The sequence below is a fragment of the Salmo salar genome, chromosome 11, assembly GCF_965601325.2.
Source record: "Salmo salar chromosome 11, fSalSal1, whole genome shotgun sequence".
Classification (NCBI taxonomy): domain Eukaryota; kingdom Metazoa; phylum Chordata; class Actinopteri; order Salmoniformes; family Salmonidae; genus Salmo; species Salmo salar.
In genome coordinates this window covers 37540001-37562432 of record NC_138301.1, presented here as the reverse complement: position 1 = coordinate 37562432, position 22432 = coordinate 37540001, and the positions used below count along the sequence as shown (strand labels likewise).

Genomic DNA, 22432 nt, shown 5'->3' with positions numbered 1-22432 from the left:
ACTACAAATTCTCAGACAGGCCACTTCCTGCTTGGAATTTTCTCAGGTTTTTGCCTGCCATATGAGTTCTGTTATACTCACAGACACCATTCAAACAGTTTTAGAAACGTCAGAGTGTTTTCTATCCAAATCTACTATTAATATGCATATTCTCGTTTCTGGGCAAGAGGAGTAACCAGTTTAAATCGGGTACGTTTTTTTATCCGGCGGTAAAAATACTGCCCCCTAGCCTAAACAGGTTTTAATAAGACTAGTTTACATAATCATGTATGAATGATGATGTGTCCATATCAAATCCTCACATGGATAAAACATTTAGAATTCAGATGTAATAGAAAAACAATATGCCTTAGACTGCAAGTGGCATTCAACAGTTCATTTCCTGTTACCCAAAATGCAAGCCAAGCTATTTAAGGCTCTCCAGTTGGACAGGGACCATATGGATCCTTTTTATCTGGTATTTGTTGTGTGTGTGTTTTATTTGTTGTGTCTGTGTGTGTGTGTGTTTTATTTGTTGTGTGTGTGTGTATTTTTTATTTGTGTGTGTGTGCGTGCCTGTGTGTATTTTTTATTTGTCAGTGTGTGTTTTGGTATCTTAATACAAGCCCTTAGAGGCTTGACACGATAGGCCAAGAATGCTTCATGTCTAATCAGGGAGTTCCTCAGCAGCCATTTGACCTGACATGGTTCTGTCAGACAAGATGCAGACGGCCCGCTCTCCATACTGTCTTAACATCACATCACTGACCTCATGTTCATTACGGCTTATCCGGAGAAGACGCACACACACGCACGCACGCACGCACGCATGCACGCACGCATGCACGTGCGCGCACGCACGCACGCACGCACACGCACACTGGGAGTTGGGACATCTGGCTGTAAATGCAACCTGACTGCTAATTTGCCAAGAGATGTGTTTGGACAGGCTAGCCTTATTATCCTCACACAGGTGTGTGTGTGTGTGTGTGTGTGTGTGTGTGTGTGTGTGTGTGTGTGTGTGTGTGTGTGTGTGTGTGTGTGTGTGTGTGTGTGTGTGTGTGTGTGTGTGTGTGTGTGTGTGTGTGTGTGTGTCAGGGTTGGACTGGTGAGGAGTAATAGAAGTGTAAGGGAGAGCGGGGGTTAGGTCTGAAACCATGGGGGGGATTGTATTTGGCAACAGGGTACATTTGGATGATTTATCATTAAGGGAGCAACAGGGTACATTTGGATGATTTATCATTAAGGGAGCATTGTGCATGGCAAGTGTTAACATTAATGCCCTCAACAGCCTCAATTCGTCAGGACATGGACTCTACAAGGTGTCAAGCGTTCCACAGGGATGTTGGTCCATGTTGACTCCAATGCTTCCCACTGTTGTGTCAAGTTGGCTGGATGTCCTTTGGGTGGTGGACCATTCTTGATACACACGGGAAACATTGAAAAACCCAGCAGCGTTGCAGTTCTTCACACACTCAAACTGGTCTGCCTGCCACCTACTACCACACCCCATTCAAAGGCACTTAAACCTTTTGTCTTGCCCATTCACCCTCTGAATGGCACACATACACTATCCATGTCTCAAGGCTTAAAAATCCTTATTTAACCTGTCTCCTCCCCTTCATCTACACTGATTGAAGTTGATTTAACAAGTGACATCGATAAGAGATTCCTAGCTTTCAGCAGGTGTTCATAATGTTTTGTCCAGTCCGTGTACATGCCTAATCTCCTCTGGGACATGAGAGCCAGAATGTTACATATTCCTCAACAAGGCATCAACCTCTAGAGCAGGGGTATTGCACTCTGACCCTACGAGGTCCGGACCCTACTGGTTTTCTGCTCTACCTGATAATTATTGCAGCCACCTGGTGTCGCAGGTTGAAATCAGTCCCTGATTAGGAAGAATGAAAGAAAAGCAGTGGAACTGGCTTCCAGGGCCAGATTTGAATTTGACAGCACTAGTGTGTAGGTGTGTGTGTGTGTTAAAGGATGCAATACACAGAGCCATATCTCTTGGAAGGAGAGTAATCCTTGTGGAGGATGAGGCAGGTTTGTCAAAGCTGACATCTGTCAGAACAGGAGGGAATAAACTACCTGTCACTACCTAGAGAGGCTGGAGAGATGGGGGGGGATGGAGAGAGGGAGGGGTTGGAAGGGAGAGAGATTGGTTAGAGAGATGGAGGGAGTAAGAGAGAAGGGGAGATGGAGAGAGGGAGGAGTTGGAAGGGAGAGAGATTGGGTTGGAGAGATGGGGGGAGTAGGGGAGATGGAGAGAGGGAGGGGTTGGAAGAGATGGGGGGGTTGTTATTGGGTTGGCGAGATGGGGGGGAGTAAGAGTGAAGGGGAGAGGGAGGGGTTGGAAGGGAGAGAGATTAGGTTAGAGAGATGGCGGGAGTAAGAGAGAGGGAGGGGTTAGAAGGGAGAGAGATTGGTTAGAGAGATGGAGGGAGTAAGAGAGAAGGGGAGATGGAGAGAGGGAGGAGTTGGAAGGGAGAGAGATTGGGTTGGAGAGATGGGGGAGTAGGGGAGATGGAGAGAGGGAGGGGTTGGAAGAGATGGGGGGGTTGTTATTGGGTTGGAGAGATGGGGGGAGTAAGAGAGAAGGGGAGAGGGAGGGGTTGGAAGGGAGAGAGATTGGGTTAGAGAGATGGAGGGAGTAAGAGAGAAGGGGAGATGGAGGAGTTGGAAGGGAGAGAGATTGGGTTAGAGAGATGGAGGGAGTAAGAGAGAAGGGGAGATGGGGGAGATGGAAGGGAGAGAGATTGGGTTGGAGAGATGGGGGAGTAGGGGAGATGGAGAGAGGGAGGGGTTGGAAGAGATGGGGGGTTGTTATTGGGTTGGAGAGATGGGGGGGAGTAAGAGAGAAGGGGAGATGGAGAGTGGAGAAAATAGAAGGATGGTTTGGAGAGAGATTTGGTTTGAAAGAAAAGAGAAAAAGATGGGATTGGAGAAAGAGAGAGGGGGGTTGAGGATAGACAGAAAGAGAGAAGGAGACTATCATATTCCCTTGATGAAAATAGGAAATTGAGAGAGCTGGTAGAATACCAACAAGTTACTGTCACATCCTGGAGGAGAAATAGGACTTTTTCGATCCAGCCTATCACAAATCATAGGAGACTTGATGGATATTCATTTGGTCATCACCAGGTTTGGACTGGTTTCATTTTGGAAAGAAAAACACATGAAATGCTTGAATTAATCTAATACAATCAGAGAATCAAGCTCTCAAGGAATATACTGTAAGAGAACAAACATCTAAGTAATGGGGAGAGAAAAAAATGTAATGTTATTCATTTTCTAGATTGTTTTTCATACAGGACTGAATTGAATAGACAAACAACCAAAATGTGGCTTGTGATTTTCTCTGTGTTTCAGGAAGACAGTGGGAACAAGAGTGGATCCAGCCCGCTTGACTGTGATGACAAGGTGAGTACACACACACACAGATACACACACACACACACACATATATACAGATGCATACAACACAGATACATCTGTGTAAGTGCTCCCCGACAGCTTGCTCCCCAGTATTCTGCAAGGCACAGATTCCATGAGTCGACCCCCAGCACTGCATGTTGTTATCACAGTGTGTGTGAGAGTGTGTTCTCCGTGTGTGTGTGTGTGTGTGTGTGTATCCTCGCCACACCATGTAGTGTAGTGAATAATGGATGTATAAAAGTACAGACCTCAGTAGAATGTGACTGCAGGGAGGAATGAACAGAGGGCTGAGTCTTGTCTTTCATCTGCCTGCTATGTGTCAATCTCATCTAGCTGATGGCTGTCGTATGGCACACAGTATGTGTGTCTGTCTCTCTCTCTCTGTCTCTCTCTCTGTCTCTCTCTCTCTCTCTCTCTCTCTCTCTCTGTCTCTGTCTGTCTCTCTCTCTGTGTCTGTCTCGTTCTCTATCTGTCTCGCTCTCTCTCTCTCTCTCTCTCTCTCTCTCTCTCGCTCTCTCTGTCTCTCTATCTGTCTCTCTGTCTGTCTGTCTGTCTGTCTGTCTCTCTCTCTCTCTCTCTCTCTGTCTGTCTATATCTCTGTCCAAGGCCGGTTTCAGATGCCATTGTTGTGAGTGAGTCTGTCTGCCTGTCTGTGTCTCCCCAAGGCTTGTTTCTGATGTTAGCTGGTTGGTTTATCCTAGTAATTCAGCAGTACCAGCCCCAGATTTGTGTCTCGTGTTCTGAATTAATGTAGGAAAGCTGGAGAGGCAGAATTGATGACATATTTGAATTTAGCTCTGCTCGGATGATAAGTCATGTTGAGGTGATTCTGATGATGCTAACAGCATGTTTAGTGTGGAGTTGTTCACTTCAGCATGTATTACTTATTCAATACTTATATAAGTTAACAAGATCAGTGTGTGTGTTTTAGGTGAGACCCCAGGGATGTGTATGTCTTCCTGATGTAGTTTCTCCAGTCATTGGAGGTGTGTGTGGTTTCAATTTGTTTTAAGTCAGTCCAGGACCCATACAGAGTGTATCATAGCATGGTCTCTTTCTTCCCTACAGGATGTTCCTACTTTCAACCCCACTACTCTGAGGGCTTAGGAGTGTGTGTGTGTGTGTGTGTGTGTGTGTGTGTGTGTGTGTGTGTGTGTGTGTGTGTGTGCACATTAGTCGTACAGTATGTACAGGATACACATGGTATACATCATCCAATGAAATGCTTACTTGCAGGTTCCTTCTCGACAATGCAACAACAATAAGAAATAATAAAAGATAAGAATAATGTGTGTGCAACATGAATGTATATTGCCTTCCCTGTGGCTCAGTTGGTAGAGCATGGTGTTTGCAACGTCAGCATGGTGTGTGCAACGCCAGGGTTCTGGGTTTGATTCCCACGGGGGGGCAGTACAAAAAAAAAAAATGCATGAAATGAAATGTATGAAATGTATGCATTCACTACTGTTAGTCGCCGGAAAGGCGTCGCGAGCTAAAATGTAATACACTGAGTGTACAAAACATTAGGAACACCTTCCTAATATTGAGTTGTTGGGGCATGGACTCTACAAGGTGTGGAAAGTGTTCCACAGGGATGCTGGCCCATGTTGATTTCAATGCTTCCCACAGTTGTGTCAAGTTATCTGGATGTCCTTTGGGTGGGGGACCATTCTTCGTACACAAAGGAAACTGTTGAGCGTGAAAAACCGTTTGTGACACACTCAAACCGGTGCGCCTGGCATCTACTACAATACACCGTTCAAAGGCACTTAACTCTTTTATCTCGTCCATTCACCCTCTGAATGGCACATATAGACAATTCATGTCTCAATTGTCCCAAGGGGGGGGGGGTCCTTGATGATGCTGCAGGCCTTCCTCAGGCATTGTTTCAAGTAGATGTCCTGTATGGGTGGGAGCACGGTCCCAGTGTGTGTGTGGAGAGAGCATGTGGTTGTGTGTGGTGTGTGTGTGTGTGTACATTTCAAGTTCCCCAGCACCCAGAGGGCTATGAGATGGGAGAACTCATCCCTCCCAGAACAAAAGCAGGAATATTGATAGAATTGAAAAGGGATTGAAAGAAATAGCAAGAGAAGAAAATGGAAGAAGAAAGATGTTATTTGCTGTCAGGTTATTTGCCTGATATCTCATACCAACCAGGGAGTTCATTCTAGAAGTTCAATGTGTTTCAGTGATACATTTTCATAAACAGTCATTTTAAAATGTATTTATTTCTATCCTAAAGCTAAACTATTGTCTAGGCATTATGTCTTATGGATTGTTCAATGAAAGCTAGTGATATTCCACTGAGGAAGGGATTTAGTTTCCTACTAAATGGTAGGTAGATGTCTTCCTCTTCACTCACTCTGTCACGACACCGACGAATGGTGGCGCCCCTCCTCGGCCGGGCGGAGCTCGGCGGTCGTCGTCGCCGGCCTACTAGCTGCCATCGATCCTTTTTTGTTTCACTTTCTGTTGGTTAGTTCTAGGTAGGCACGCACCTGTTTTGGGTTAGTCATTAGTAGGGGGGGGTTATTTAGTTTAGCGTAGGATGTCTGTGTTTGTGCGTGATTGTGTTTCTTGTCCGGTTTATGTGCTTGAGGAACGTGTGCTGGTTTTCCTCTTCCTGTGGTTGGTTTCGCTGTGTTCACCACCGCAGAAGTATTTAAGGGCTGCGTCCCTATTTTTTTGGCGACCACATCCATTTTCTTGAATAAAGAAGTGTGGTCAAGAATTCTCTGTCTCCTGCGCCTGACTCTACCTCTCCTGCTTTCTTGAGCCAGCCCGTGACACACTCTCCAATATAATCATGTTCACACTAACCGTAGTTGAGAGCAGTAATGCAGCCGTAGTAGACGGACCTGACTTGAGTTGTTTTTATTGCTTCATAGCTCTCCTCTCCACCTCCGTCAGTTTCTAAGAGCGCCTTTGTGTATTTTCAATAGGCACCTTCAATTGGAAGCTTGAAAGAGCTCGAATCACTATGTTTTGGTCTGGAATCTGCAGCGATGATACTTTGACGTGTGATGTTTTCTGTGACTGTGTGTGTGTGTTTGTTGTAAAAGGGTGTGGGTGTGTGCTGTGGTATGTAAGAGAACAATGAGCAACAGGTTTAGTGAATGAAAACATCTTGTTGTTTTTAAATGAAGCTCCAGTCCTTTGAAATGTTTCTGTTTGGTTAAATAGAATTCCACAGCCCCTCACTACAGATCCAGTTTATGTTATGTTGCGACATGTTATTGCGTTTTGCGCTGCGACATGTTGTGTTGCTTTGTGTTGTGTTGCATTGCAATATGTTTTGTAGTATTGCATTCTGTTGTGTTGCATTGCAATAGATTGTTTATATTGCAGATGTTGAGAGCACAGGAGCTGTGTACACACAGACAGACAGACAGATCTCCAGGTCTGTCCATTCTCTCTGATTTTCCACTGCCCATCTTAAAGATCATCCCAACTAGGGACAAATCCAGTCTGTGTTGGGCTACCCATCTTAATTATAGATCATCCCAACTAGGGACAAATCCAGTCTGTGTTGGGCTACCCATCTTAATTATAGATCATCCCAACTAGGGACAAATCCAGTCTGTGTTGGGCTACCCATCTTAATTATAGATCATCCCAACTAGGGACAAATCCAGTCTGTGTTGGGCTACCCATCTTAATTATAGATCATCCCAACTAGGGACAAATCCCAAGATGATACTATTGTTCCATCATTAGTTTCTTAATTTGATTCATTTGTTCGTTCATTTAGTAATTCATTTATTGATCCATCCATCCATCCATTCATTTAGTCAATCATTTATTAGTTAATTGATCAGGACTCTTTCTGCACCTGATCAGCCTCCTGTTGATGGCTGCTTTGTCGCTCCAGGTTGTGTGTTAGTGTGTGTGTGTGCACCTTACGGTGTGTTGATGTATAGTGTCTGTGTGTGTGTATTTTACCTCTGTGGAATCCACAGGTTGATCAATGAGTTGTCAGGTTGAGCTATGTCATTGTCGCGCGTCGATAATGGCCTCGGGGACGACCCGGAGGACGAGGTGCAGGGCGATCTGGATGGAGACGATGGAACTCTCGCAGCAGGGAAGGATCTAACACATCCTCCACTGGAATCCAGCATCTCTCATCCGGACCGTACCCCTCCCAGTCCACGAGGTACTGCAGGCCCCTCGCCCGACGTCTCGAATCCAGGATGGATCGAACGGAGTAAGCCGGGGCCCCCTCAATGTCCACAGGGGGCGGAGGAACCTCCCGCACCACTGCCTCCTGAAGCAGACCAGCCACCACCGGAACTGGGTGGACCGTGGCCAGATAAAGGTCTAATTGGAGGAGGAAACCCTGGCAGCCGGCAGTATTTACGCTCGTACCCCTGAGGCATGGATATACGGATTCCACCGGTTCAGGTTGAGAAGGGGCGCTCAGTATAGACCCCGGTTGGGCTGGTGGAGGCGCTGGAAGAACTCCCTGTCTCTCCCAGCGGTCCATAAACACAGACACACAGAGAGAAACACACACACACACACACACACACACACACACACACACACACACACACACACACTTGACTACTGTTTAGCACTCTGCCTAGTCTTCATTTGCTGTCAAATTCTCAGGCAGGCTGAGTACCTCTCAGTGAGCAATAGCATGCAGTGGCAAAACAAATAGAAAACAAGCTCCCTGTGTGTGAGAGAGGGTGTGTGCCTCTGTGCTCTCAGATGTACAGTATGTGTGTGTGTGTGTGTGTGTGTGTGTGTGTGTGTGTGTGTGTGTGTGTGTGTGTGTGTGTGTGTGTGTGTGTGTGTGTGTGTGTGTGTGTGTGTGTGTGTGTGTGTGTGTGTGTGTGTGTGTGTGTGTGTGTGTGTGTGTGTGTGTGTTATATGTATATGCTAACCATAATCATCACCACATGGACACACTCTTCCTTTTGGATACTATTGTAGACAGAGTGAAAGCCCAGATCCAGGATCAGCTTCCCCTCCCCCAATCCTAACCTTTACCATTAGTGGGGAAAATGCCAAACTGACACAAGATCAGCATCTAGGGGCAATGTCACCCTGCTCCCATCATTGTCCCCACTGCTGTCTGTCCCACTGATAGGCCTATCTCTGACCAATCACCCTGCGTTTTGGGTAGGAGTGATGTCATCCTGAGAAATTGAGGTGGGTAAGTCCTGTTTTGTCTTTCTCATCTGGCGGCTCTCAAACACACACATGCACACATTGGCACACATTGACACACACACACACACACACAGACACATACACACACACACACTGACACACACACACACACACACACACACACACACACACACACACACACACACACACACACACTGATGCACGCACACACAAACTGTCCTCAAAAATTGTGTTTTAATGTGCCAGCTACAAAGGGCATACTTAAACTCACATGCTATATAATTATAGAACTGAATAAAAACTCTGAGTCTTCAGTCATCTCAGAGGTTCGTGACTCTAGAGGTCTGGCCGGCAGAGGCTATTTAAAAGGACACACACTGACACAGACTGGAGCCATATTCCAAACAGAGGGGAAAGGGAAGATCTGGTGAAGCAGTGGAACAATAAGATCTGATACATCATAATAATGGAGTCCATATGTTTCTGGTATTAAAACTGACTGGCTGATGTTAACCATGTGGAGGCTGGGTAGAGAGGACTGGCTGATGTTAACCATGTGGAGGCTGGGTAGAGAGGACTGGCTGATGTTAACCATGTGGAGGCTGGTTAGAGAGGACTGGCTGATGTTAACCATGTGGAGGCTGGGTAGAGAGGACTGGCTGATGTTAACCATGTGGAGGCTGGGTAGAGACGACTGGCTGATGTTAACCATGTGGAGGCTGGGTAGAGAGGACTGGCTGATGTTAACCATGTGGAGGCTGGTTAGAGAGGACTGGCTGATGTTAACCATGTGGAGGCTGGTTAGAGAGGACTGGCTGATGTTAACCATGTGGAGGCTGGGTAGAGAGGACTGGCTGATGTTAACCATGTGGAGGCTGGGTAGAGACGACTGGCTGATGTTAACCATGTGGAGGCTGGGTAGAGACGACTGGCTGATGTTAACCATGTGGAGGCTGGGTAGAGACGACTGGCTGATGTTAACCATGTGGAGGCTGGGTAGAGAGGACTGGCTGATGTTAACCATGTGGAGGCTGGGTAGAGAGGACTGGCTGATGTTAACCATGTGGAGGCTGGGTAGAGAGGACTGGCTGATGTTAACCATGTGGAGGCTGGGTAGAGAGGACTGGCTGATGTTAACCATGTGGAGGCTGGGTAGAGAGGACTGGCTGATGTTAACCATGTGGAGGCTGGGTAGAGAGGACTGGCTGATGTTAACCATGTGGAGGCTGGGTAGAGAGGACTGGCTGATGTTAACCATGTGGAGGCTGGGTAGAGACGACTGGCTGATGTTAACCATGTGGAGGCTGGTTAAAGAGGACTGTAGAACACTGGCAGGTTGATCAAGTGCGGTGTGTGTGTGTGTGTGTGTGTGTGTGTGTGTGTGTGTGTGTGTGTGTGTGTGTGTGTGTGTGTGTGTGTGTGTGTGTGTGTGTGTGTGTGTGTGTGTGTGTGTGTGTGGGGGGGGGAGAAAGCAGTTGTTCAGTTGGTGGTGTGTATCTCATCAGGGTCTTACTTCATGGGCTTCTGTGTAGAATGAGAAACAGACAAACCTTCAGTGAAACTATCAAGCAGCCCGTCAGATATGATTTCTGGAAACAGTTAAACCCTCCAGCCCACAGCTGTATGAGAGGGACTTTCTAGTCTGTTTTGTTGTTGTGAGTATCATATGGTATTCTGGGCTGTCACGAAGGCACCTTATTCCCTGTATAGACTAGTGCACGTCTTTTGACCAGGGCCTATAGGGCTTGTCAGAGAGCAACGTGTCAGAGAGCCTCACCACCATAAGGAAAAATACTTGAAAGTACTACTTAAGTAGTTTTTTGGGGTGTCTGTACTTTACTATTTATATTTTTGACTACTTTTACTTCACTACCTTCCTAAAGAAAATAATGTACATTTTTACTCCATACATGTACTTTTTACACCTGTCAACCAAAAGTACATTTTAAATGCTTAGCAGAACAGGAAAATGGTCCAATTACCATCAAAAGCTCATCCCATATCATCCCTACTGCCTCTGATCTGACCGACTCAATAAACACACATGCTACGTTTATAAATGATGTCTGAGTGTTGGAGTCTTCCCCTGGCTATCTGTAAATGATGTCTGAGTGTTGGAGTCTTCCCCTGGCTATCTGTAAATGATGTCTGAGTGTTGGAGTCTTCCCCTGGCTATCTGTAAATGATGTCTGAGTGTTGGAGTGTTCCCCTGGCTATCTGTAAATGATGTCTGAGTGTTGGAGTGTTCCCCTGGCTATCTGTAAATGATGTCTGAGTGTTGGAGTCTTCCCCTGGCTATCTGTAAATGATGTCTGAGTGTTGGAGTGTTCCCCTGGCTATCTGTAAATGATGTCTGAGTGTTGGAGTCTTCCCCTGGCTATCTGTAAATGATGTCTGAGTGTTGGAGTGTTCCCCTGGCTATCTGTAAATGATGTCTGAGTGTTGGAGTGTTCCCCTGGCTATCTGTAAATGATGTCTGAGTGTTGGAGTCTTCCCCTGGCTATCTGTAAATGATGTCTGAGTGTTGGAGTGTTCCCCTGGCTATCTGTAAATGATGTCTGAGTGTTGGAGTGTTCCCCTGGCTATCTGTAAATGATGTCTGAGTGTTGGAGTGTTCCCCTGGCTATCTGTAAATGATGTCTGAGTGTTGGAGTGTTCCCCTGGCTATCTGTAAATGATGTCTGAGTGTTGGAGTGTTCCCCTGGCTATCTGTAAATGATGTCTGAGTGTTGGAGTGTTCCCCTGGCTATCTGTAAATGATGTCTGAGTGTTGGAGTGTTCCCCTGGCTATCTGTAAATGATGTCTGAGTGTTGGAGTCTTCCCCTGGTCAAAAAAAACAGAAAATGGTACCATCTGATTTACTTTATGTAAAGAATTTGAAATGATTTATACTTTTACTTTATTGTAGCAATTATATTTAATTTTGATACTTAAGTATATTTAAAACCAAATACTTTCAGACTTTTACTAAAGTAGTATTTTACTGGATGACTTTCACTTTTACTTGAGTAACTTTCTATTAAGGTACCTTTACTTTTACTCAAGTATGACAGCCTGAGTCTATTTACAGAGACAAATGGACACACACTTACACACACTGACTCAACCCCCCCTTTCTCTCTCACCCCCCTCTATGGATGTGCTACCCCCCTATCTCTCTCGCTCTATCTCTCCCCCTCTCTCTCATTCTCTCCCCCACTCTCTTTCTCACTCCATCTCTCCCTCTCTCTCGCTCCATCTCTCCCTCTCTCTCGCTCCATCTCTCTCTCTCTCTAGCTCCCTCTCTCTCTCTCTCTCTCTCCCTCTCCCTCTCCCTCTCCCTCTCCCTCTCCCCTCTCTCTCTCTCTCTCTCTCTCTCTCTCTCTCTCTCTCTCTCATTAAAGCTGCTTTTCTTTTGATTCAGGGATTTACACAATTTCTACCTTTACCTTGGCTGCGTCCCAAATGCCACCCTAGTCCTTACAATGTGCACTACTTTTGACAAGGGCTCATAGGGCTCCAGTCAAATGTGGTGGACTATACAGTCTAGGGAATAGGGTGCCATTCAAGCCCCAGCCCTTGTCTCATGGTTAAGATGAAAAGCTACAGCTGAGGGAAGAGTAACCTATTATACACAGCTTGGCATTTCAGATTCATTTCTTTCTTTATGTTCTTGGGGTGGGAATATGTAATACCATCTGTGTGTTCCGATGGGATACGCAGACACGGGTTGCGTCCCAAATGGCACCCTATGGCCCCTGGTCAAAAGTAGTGCACTATATAGGGAATAGGGTGCCAGTTGGGCTGCAGAACCAGAATAGGTGACATGAATTAGACTAATGAGGGTTTTCTAAAGCAGCTATGGGGATGAAAAGGCTACAAGGCTGGAAGGTTAGCAGTAAGAACAGACTTCTGTCACCTGAACATAATGTTGATTCACATTTACCTTTCATTAAAAGCAGAGCCAGGGAGAGGGTAGCATACAGGGTGTCCTTGGTGTGTGTATGTGTTCTACTCTTGGCTAGGTGCAGGCAGTTTATTGTGTTTGTGTGTTCAGGCTTTTTATGCCCTTGGTAGCGGTGGTTGTTATGTTGGTGAGTCACACAGTAGTCCTGATGCTGTACTGTTACCACGGGGATTCTACAACCCACAGTAGTCCGGATGCTGTACTGTTACCACGGGGATTCTACAACCCACAGTAGTCCGGATGCTGTACTGTTACCACGGGGATTCTACAACCCACAGTAGTCCGGATGCTGTACTGTTACCACGGGGATTCTACAACCCACAGTAGTCCGGATGCTGTACTGTTACCACGGGGATTCTACAACCCACAGTAGTCCGGATGCTGTACAGTTACCACGGGGATTCTACAACCCAGAGTAGTCCGGATGCTGTACTGTTACCGCGGGGATTCTACAACCCACAGTAGTCCGGATGCTGTACAGTTACCACGGGGATTATACAACCCACAGTAGTCCGGATGCTGTACTGTTACCACGAGGATTCTACAACCCACAGTAGTCCTGATGCTGTACTGTTACCACGGGGATTCTACAACCCACAGTAGTCCGGATGCTGTACTGTTACCACGGGGATTCTACCACCCAGAGTAGTCCGGATGCTGTACTGTTACCACGGGGATTCTACAACCCACAGTTGTCCGGATGCTGTACTGTTACCACGGGGATTCTACAACCCACAGTAGTTCGGATGCTGTACTGTTACCACGGGGATTCTACAACTCACAGTAGTCCGGATGCTGTACTGTTACCACGGGGATTCTACAACCCACAGTAGTCCGGATGCTGTACTGTTACCACGGGGATTCTACAACCCACAGTAGTCCTGATGCTGTACTGTTACCACGGGGATCCTACAACCCACAGTAGTCCTGATGCTGTACTGTTACCACGGGGATTCTACAACCCACAGTAGTCCTGATGCTGTACTGTTACCACGGGGATTCTACAACCCCCAGTACTTCTCTCCATGTCCCCCCCAAATGGGGCTTCTACAACCCCCAGTACTTCTCTCCATGTTCCCCCTCAAATGGGGCTTCTACAACCCCCGGTACTTCTCTCCATGTTCCCCCCCAAATGGAGCTTCTACAGCCCACAGCAATTATTTTTTATTTAACGAGGCAAGTCAGTTAAGAACAAATTCTTGTTTACTATGACAGCCTACCCTGGCCAAACCCAGACGATGCTGGGCCAATTGTGCGCCACCCTATGGGACTCACAATCATGGCCGAATGTGATTCAGCCTGGATTTGAACCAGGGACTGTAGTGTCGCCTCTTGCACTGAGATGCAGTGCCTTAGACCACTGAGTCACTCGGGAGCCCGAACTTCTCTCCACAGATGTTTCTCCTCTCGTTTCTCCAGCACTCTAATCTCTCTCTCTTCATTTAAATTGCGTTATTGGCATGACGTAACAATGTACATATTGCCAAAGCATACTTTGTCAACGGACAATCAGAAACAACAATAATCAAGGGTAAAAATAACCATACAATGGACAGTAACAATAACATAGAGGACATGTGCAGGTTGGTTGGTCTGTTAGACACTGTCCCTCATCTTATGGCAGGCAGCAATGTAGTGCGCTGTCAACCCACAGCTCTCTGAGTCTTCCCCCAACAGGGCGGGTAGCTATTCTAATCAGAGAGGTCTTTGAAACCTTTAATAAGGGTTTCAAATTTGGGGAAATGACACTTAATTGTTTAATATTTTTTACTTTAGTCAGGAAATGCAGATCTGTCTTGGGTTCTGCTGTGGTGCAGTGGTTGCACAGCCTTTCCTCTACAGGGAGCCAGGTTTTCCTGTGTCTACCCTTCTCAATGGCAAGGCTGTGCTCACTGAGCCTGTACTATGTCAAGGTTTTGATCAGTACTCTCTCTCTCTCTCTCTCTCTCTCTCTCTCTCTCTCTCTCCTCTCTCTCTCTCTCTCTCTGTCTCTCTGTCTGTCTTCAGGGGTTTGGCTGGGTGGAGGTCACTGTATGTGCTAACCCAGCATGTTATGGCACCTGGATGGCTTTGGTGTGAATTGTTGGGGCCTGCCTGTGTGTGTGTGTGTGCTCAGTGTGTGCTGAGGGTAGCAGAACTACTGTTGACCCCTGTGTCAAGTCAACATTTCCTCTGACATACACAGATAGTGTGTGTGTGAGACATACAGAGTAGAATAGCATGTGTAGGAGCACACTGATCCATCAACAGGCTGGATGGAGTATGTTTGTATGTACATTGACATATCTTTAATAATGCTAAATAATGCTGTGATAGCTGACAGCTGTTATGAAGCATGCTATTTTGTCATATTAATGAACGTTTCTGTTACATAATGGTTAATGTGTGTTTTTTCCTGTTGAGGTACATTAGGGCTGTAGATTCCATGGTAGAGAGCCAGGTGAAATAGGAAAGGCTGGCTAGAGTCTGGACTCATCTGGAGAGGAGATGAGAGGAGTGAATGGATGCATTCACACACACACACACACACACACACACACACACACACACACACACACACACACACACACACACACACACACACACACACGTGTAGGCACACAATCTCGCAGGCACAAACACACACACACAGTCAGTGCAGTTAGTGGTGAATGTGTTGGTTTTGGGGAGCTTCCCAGGTGGAATATGGTCCAGTGCACTACTGTAGAATGCACTCCTTACGTGTGTGTGTGTGTGTGTGTGTGTGTGTGTGTCTGCTCAGCAGGGTAGAGAGTGCAACAGTGTGAGCATGTCCACATGGTAAAGAGATGGAACAAAGATGAGAGATGCTTTCCAGTGAGTTTTTCTGTTAGCTTGGTGTTGAGAGAGTGACCAGTCTTTCTCCTCTCCATCTCTGGATCCAGTTTGTGTCAACCTTGGAAACTTTTTTTTAAACCTTTATTTAACTAGGGAAGTCAGTTAAGAACAAATTCTTATTTTCAATGACTGCCTAGGAACAGTACTTTATAATATTTTGTACTGCCCAATATGACATCTCCCTCTAACTATTCACCCTGAGTATCGTGTGTCGTTTCTCCCTCGAACTATTCACCCTGAGTATCGTGTGTGTCGTTTCTCCCTCGAACTATTCACCCTGAGTATCGTGTGTGTCGTTTCTCCCTCTAACTATTCACCCTGAGTAACGTGTGTCGTTTCTCCCTCTAACTATTCACCCTGAGTATCGTGTGTGTCGTTTCTCCCTCTAACTATTCACCCTGAGTATCGTGTGTTGTTTCTCCCTCTAACTATTCACCCTGCACTCTCAGTCAAAAACTCCCTTTGTGGAGCATGGTAATATTTGGGTTTGAGTTTAATGGAAGAATGTCTTCATGAGTTTTTACTAGAGAGTAAATGGGGGTCAGTGTGCATTGGGGACTCTCCTATTTTCTTCTTTGTGTCTGAGCCACTGTAGCAGAGGTGGTTCACTGAACTAAAGCTTACGCAATGACAATCCCTCAGACCAGGGCCTGTATTCACAAAGCATCTCAGAGTATGTATTCATCCATGTATTCTTAATAATTGTGATCTGTGATCTAAAAGGCCAAACTGATCCTAAGTCAGTACTCCCACTCAGAGACGCTTGACGCATACGGCCCCTGGGCGCATATTCACAAAGCATCTGAGTAGGAATGCTGAATCAGAATCAGATACCACACACACACACACACACACACACACACACACACACACACACACACACACACACACACACACACACACAGCTAACCCGATCCTACTGTACAGAGCATTTTCATGTCTGTTACTTAAGTCCAATCTGTCTGGAGAATGACATTCTCAACCAGAGCCAAGGTGTCAGTTACACAAAAACATCTCTCCTGTCATGTCTTTATCCTCCTCTGCTCTCCTCCTCTTCCTCCCCCCAAGTATCTGTATTTCCATCTAGCGTTATTCGCGGTGAACACAAGTTCAGGCAAATCTGTATTACAAAATGATACATTCCTGTTTGACGTAACTTAAGCAGTCACCTTCTTTATCCTCTTGAGGATACCCTAGGATAGGGGGCGCCACAGCGCATTTTGAAAAAAAATCGTTCCCATTTTCAACGGCCTACTAATCAAACTCAGAAGCTAGGGCATGCATATACTTATTATATATGGATAGAAAACACCCTAAAGTTTCTAAAACTGTTTGAATGGTGTCTGTGAGTATAACAGAACTCAAATGGCAGTCAAAACCCCGAGACCGATTGAAACAGGAAGTGGAATTCTGAATTGTGGACTCGACTTCTCATCTTTCCCTATTAATCACACCGTTAACAATGGTTCAGTGAGCACTTCCTATTGCTTCCACTAGATGTCGCCAGTCTTTTCACAGTGGTTTGAGCCTTATACAGTCGAAACTCAGTGAATGAGACGCATTGGAAATTGGTCACAGGGGATGGGCCATCACCATTATGACGCCGGCGGCCATGTCTACCCCCACCTTTGGAAACGGTTTGAAACACAATGAAATCATCCCCCTCGAATCTTATTGGCTCTCTTGGTGTTACAGGCCCTGAAGATTAATGTTTTACAACGTTTGACATGTTTGAACGAACCTACAGGCGGGAAAATCTCATTTTATCCGAAACTTCAGCCTGCGCACGTCGGAGAATTTGGAGAGAGCCCTAGGACGCGCTACCAACAGCAGGCTAATGGAACGTGAAGGAAGGACTTTTTCGACCGAAAATACATCTGTTGTGGACCTGGGATTCCTGGAAGTGCTTTCTGATGAAGACAACTAAAGGTAGGCGATTATTGACAATATTATACAAGATGAGATGTGACATGCGATTGTTCCAAGATGGCGCCGAGCTCTGTATATTAGCTCATTTTCTGAGTATCGCATCTCCTTTTATCGCAAAGTGTGATTACCCAGTAAAGTTAATTTAAAATCTGGTATGACAGGTGTTCTCAAGAGATATTCATCTATAAATGTTAGATTGACAATATAAATTTAAAAAATCGTTATCGGATAGTAATTTAGGGAATTGTAGCATTGTTTCCCGGGACGCATTTGAGGGGAAAATAGTTAGTCAACTTCAGACGCCGATGTAAAATGCTGTTTTTATATATAAATATGACCTTTATTGAACAAAAGAATGCATGCATTGTGTAACATGATGTCTTAGGTGTGTCATCTGATGAAGTTTGTAAAAGGTTAGTGCTGCATTTAGCTGTTTTTTGGTTATTTGTGATGCAAGTGGTTGGTCGGAAAATGGCTATGTTGCTGCTTTTTACGATGGACTCATCTAACATAATCTAATGATTTGCTTTTCCTGTAAAACCTTTTTGAAATCGGACGACGTGGGTCGATTCAGGAGAGGTGTATCTATAAAACAAAAAATAGACTAATTTTAATTATGATTTTTTTTTAATGCTAATTGGCGATATGATTTTTCGCTGGATTTTGATCCCGCTGACGGGATGAGACGCTGAATTATAGGGAATCCATTTCCTGCTGGATTGAATGGAACATGATATATTTCGTTCCATATTGTGCTCCTTTGTTGGGGGAGTATCTGGATCTAAGCTCAGCATGTTGATTGGATGGAAAGGCCTTGATTGGTGGAACCTCACCTCACCCCTAGAGGATTAGATTTGTTGTCACCACTCTGCCTTTCTGATCTCTCTCTTGGTCTGATCCGATTTCTCTCTCTATTCTCTCTATGTTTTTTTATTGGCTGATCTCCCCATCACTCTGTCCTCTGTGTGATGAGTAGTCTACGGGTGTGTGTACGGGTGTGTGTACGGGTGTGTGTACGGGTGTGTGTACGGGTGTGTGTACGGGTGTGTGTACCAGAGGCGGAAATCCCGGGGGGGACGGGGGGGACACGACCCCCCCATCCTGGGAAAAATATGATTTGTCCCCCCCAATATATCACTGAAACATAACTATGTAATTTAAATAATATTAATAATACGCAATGAAAGCAATTGTGCTGATTATAGACACTTAATAGCGCGTTTTTAAGTTTCAAAAGATTGCGACCCCCCCCCCCCCCACCCTTTGCCTCACAATGGTTTGATCCACTGCCAGTTCCTTAGTTGGTAAGGTAACAGAGGGGTCGTATCCACTGTCTGAAAGGCACTCAATGAACGTAACTGACGTGAGGTTAATCCAGTCAATCGCGCACACACACTAGCTGAATATGCAGAGCTAGCGCGCAAATATGAACTATTAAGCTAGCTAGTACCTATTCCATTTATGTGGCCTCGTCAAAGATGGAATCTTTGCTATCGTCAATTTATTCCAAGATCAGCATGCAGATGATGTAAGTTAGCGCTTCAAAGTCCCTGTGATAAGGTTAGCAATAAACTGGAGTCCAAACTGAACAGAACTACACTCTCTTATACCATTGTTTTAAATATATTTAATGGTCTCGTTGCAAAAGCTAAATTGTCGCAAGGGAACTTTTATTTATTTATTTTATTTCACCTTTATTTAACCCGGGTAGCAAAGATTATAGCAAACACCACTGAAACGGAATTGGTGCTCGCTAGCTTTGCAAATTCAGCTATTGTTGGAAGCCAGCCAATATGAAACAAACTATTAAAATTACAAAAGGTTGCAGCATATGTTGTGTAAATGGTGAACTCATACAGCTGTCAACTCTTGTCATTTTAATCTGTTTCACATTTGCTAGCTACCTTTTAGATCGAAGCGCAAATAGAATGATAGAAGATAAGATGATAGAAGCCCATCTCCTACTGTAAATGACCTACACACTGTGTGTGTGTAGCCAGCCAGCCAGGTAGAAAAATGGCAGAAAAATAAAAGAAGGACATCAGAGTATTTTTCAGTACACCAAAACGCAAAGTAAGAACCCTAGTAGCCTAATATCTTAAAGACTACTTGATAAAATGTTCATAAGAAAGAAATGAAATTCTAATGGAAATGTTTCACAATGATGTCATTAGGCAGAGCAGGCAACAGATGGCACACAGACAGCAGAGTTGGGGACAGATATGCAGGGACAGACTGGCAGAGACAGGGAGTTTCAGGTAAGTTTGTTGAGTCTTTGTTTGGCAACATTATGAAAGGTTCTCAATTTTTTTTACTTGTAAAATAGGAACATAATTGGAAAAAGCCATGGATACCCCCACTCTCAACTTAAACTGGTGACTGAACTAAGATTTGTTAAAGGCAATGGTATTGCTGTTGTGATTAGTTGTGTAGTTTTGGGTACCGGTAGTTAGGAGTACGGCAAACACCTTATTTCTTTGGTTCCTCAATATACATTTACCATATTACAATGTAGGCTATGTGTTACAGCACTACTTTTGGTGTCCCCCTCAGGAATTGCTCTTGAGAAAATGTCATGTAATTGTCCCCTCCAAAGTTGATATCAGATTTTCGCACCTGGTGTGTACCAGGCTAATGAATAGGACAATGGGACATCTTCCCCGGCTTGTTACTGTGCTCTCTCTTTCTTTCTTTCTTTCTTTCTTTCTTTCTTTCTTTCTTTCTTTCTTTCTTTCTTTCTTTCTTTCTTTCTTTCTTTCTTTCTTTCTTTCTTTCTTTCTTTCTTTCTTCTTTCTTTCTTTCTTTCTTTCTTCTTTCTTTCTTTCTTTCTTTCTTTCTTTCTCCACAATGATTCCACACACATGAGAGCAATCTGCTGCCACTCAGGTGTGTAGTCTAAACCGTAGTGAAGTGCCTTTGACACATTATGCAAACCTTAACGTGTGTGTGTATGATGTGAACTACGGTTCATAAGGACAACTCATGTTGAGGTTTCTGAACTACGGTTCAAGATTATGTCATGTTTAGAAATCAAAACTTTAATTCTCAGGCTTTATTCTTTGGTATTTATGCATGAAATGGACTATGGTTCAAAAGCATTGAGGATTCCCAGGCCTTTTTCAACTATTGTTAGGTCTACGCGGCTGTGTGTATCTACTATTCTGTGCGTGTGCTCGCATTCAGGTATAACCATTGTGAGCAGTTGGCATGGACATGTTCAGTTAATGGGTACAGGACTCCAGACTACACTGCTATGGCCATTGTGTGTGTAAGAGTGAGAGATACACACATACTTCTGTCAGTCTCCTCTCTTTTGCCAGGTCAGGGGGTGTGGTGGCCCTTGTAAGATGGGCACTGCCCTCTCAGTCCTCCGTTGGGGCTGGGCGGCACTGCCCTGGGTGGGGGAGGAAATTACAAGGAAGGGTGGGAAGAGTAGGGTTTCAGGACCGCTCTGACGAATGCTCCAAGGAAAGACCAGCAAGTCTTTGAAGAGGAACACATTAAAAGTGGGAAAACAGGGAAGATGAAAAGGTGTGAGAGAAAAAAATCTGTTTTAAAATGTAAATGTCAACATTGAAAAGTCCCTGATTAATTGACATGTCTAATGAGTTTGATTGGCACTAATAGAAGTCATCGGTCTGCATCCCAAATTGCACTCGGTTCCCTATATAGTGCACTACTTTTGACCAGGGCCATAGGGCTGAATATGTTGCCATTTGGGATGTAGTCAGGCAGTCAATATTGTCTGGGAGTAGAAGGGGGAAAATCAGGCTAATTCAGGGTGAGATGAGTTAATGTGGGAGGACCGTATTGAACTGGTGGTTATAAATACACACACACTTGCGTGCGCACATTTTGCGCGAGCACACACACAGACTCAGACACACACAATCTCATGTACGCACAAATACAGGCACGCAAAAACACTCATACACACACAAGCTGCTGTTGGTCTATGATAACCTGCTATAGGAAACAGTAGAGCTGTTGTTAGTCTATGATAACCTGCTATAGGAAACAGTAGAGCTGCTGTTAGTCTATGATAACCTGCTATAGGAAACAGTAGAGCTGCTGTTAATCTATGATAACCTGCTATAGGAAACAGTAAAGCTGCTGTTAGTCTATGATAACCTGCTATAGGAAACAGTAGAGCTGCTGTTAGTCTATGATAACCTGCTATAGGAAACAGTAAAGCTGCTGTTAGTCTATGATAACCTGCTATAGGAAACAGTAAAGCTGCTGTTAGTCTATGATAACCTGCTATAGGAAACAGTAGAGCTGCTGTTAGTCTATGATAACCTGCTATAGGAAACAGTAAATCTGCTGTTAATCTATGATAACCTGCTATAGGCAACAGTGAAGCTGCTGCTATGCTCCCTCTCCTCTCTCTCGCTCTCTCTTTCTCTCCCTCTGACACATACAGATAAACCACACACACACACACACACACACACACACACACACACACACACACACACACACACACACACACACACACACACACACTGAGACACAAACACAGCAGTAGCTCCTCCTACACCGTGGTTGTTTTTGGAAGTCTAATTGGACCCCGTGCTGCCTTTAATCCTGTCCAGCACAAAGCAGACCACCAGGTGTGTGTGTGTGTGTGTATTGTATGTGTGTGTGTGTGTTGTCTGTGTGTGTGTGCGCGTGTGTCTGTGTGTGTGTGTATAAAATATGACCTTGACCTAGATGTGGTGCAGCTTTCAATAGAATCCAACTATGTCAGGAAACAGCATAAGAAGTTACCTCTACAACACAAAGGACTGAGTCTCAAATGCCACCCTATCCCCTATATAGTGCACTACTTTTGACCAGGGCCCATCGGGTTTTTGCTGTAAATGTTGCACTATATAGGGAATAGGGGGGCATTTGGGACACAAACAGATGTACAGTGGTCTGGAAAGACGAAATTCTTAGTATATGCCTATCTTTTGGAAGGAGCTGTTACACACACACACACACACACACACACACACACACACACACACACACACACACACACACACACCTTACCTTGTGCCTGTCTGCCAAGGAGTACACACCCCACTGATCATGTTGCGTGTTGATGACACCCATACTGTTTTAGCGTGTTCTTAGCATGTGGAGTGTGATAGTGA

General features: G+C 45.0%; 1 protein-coding gene across 3 annotated transcripts in view; it reads left to right on the top strand.

Moving 5' to 3' along the window:
- Window positions 1-22432, top strand: part of LOC106562656 (cell migration inducing hyaluronidase 1) — a 138579-nt gene that overhangs the window by 8892 nt on the left and 107255 nt on the right. For 2 of the 3 annotated variants that reach the window (XM_045689455.2, XM_045689453.2), the window contains exon 2: window positions 3355-3405. The exons of the other annotated variant lie outside the window; for it this stretch is intronic. The gene's annotated coding sequence lies outside the window, so the exon portion shown is untranslated. The remainder of the gene's footprint in view (window positions 1-3354; window positions 3406-22432) is intronic. 3 annotated transcript variants of the gene reach the window in all.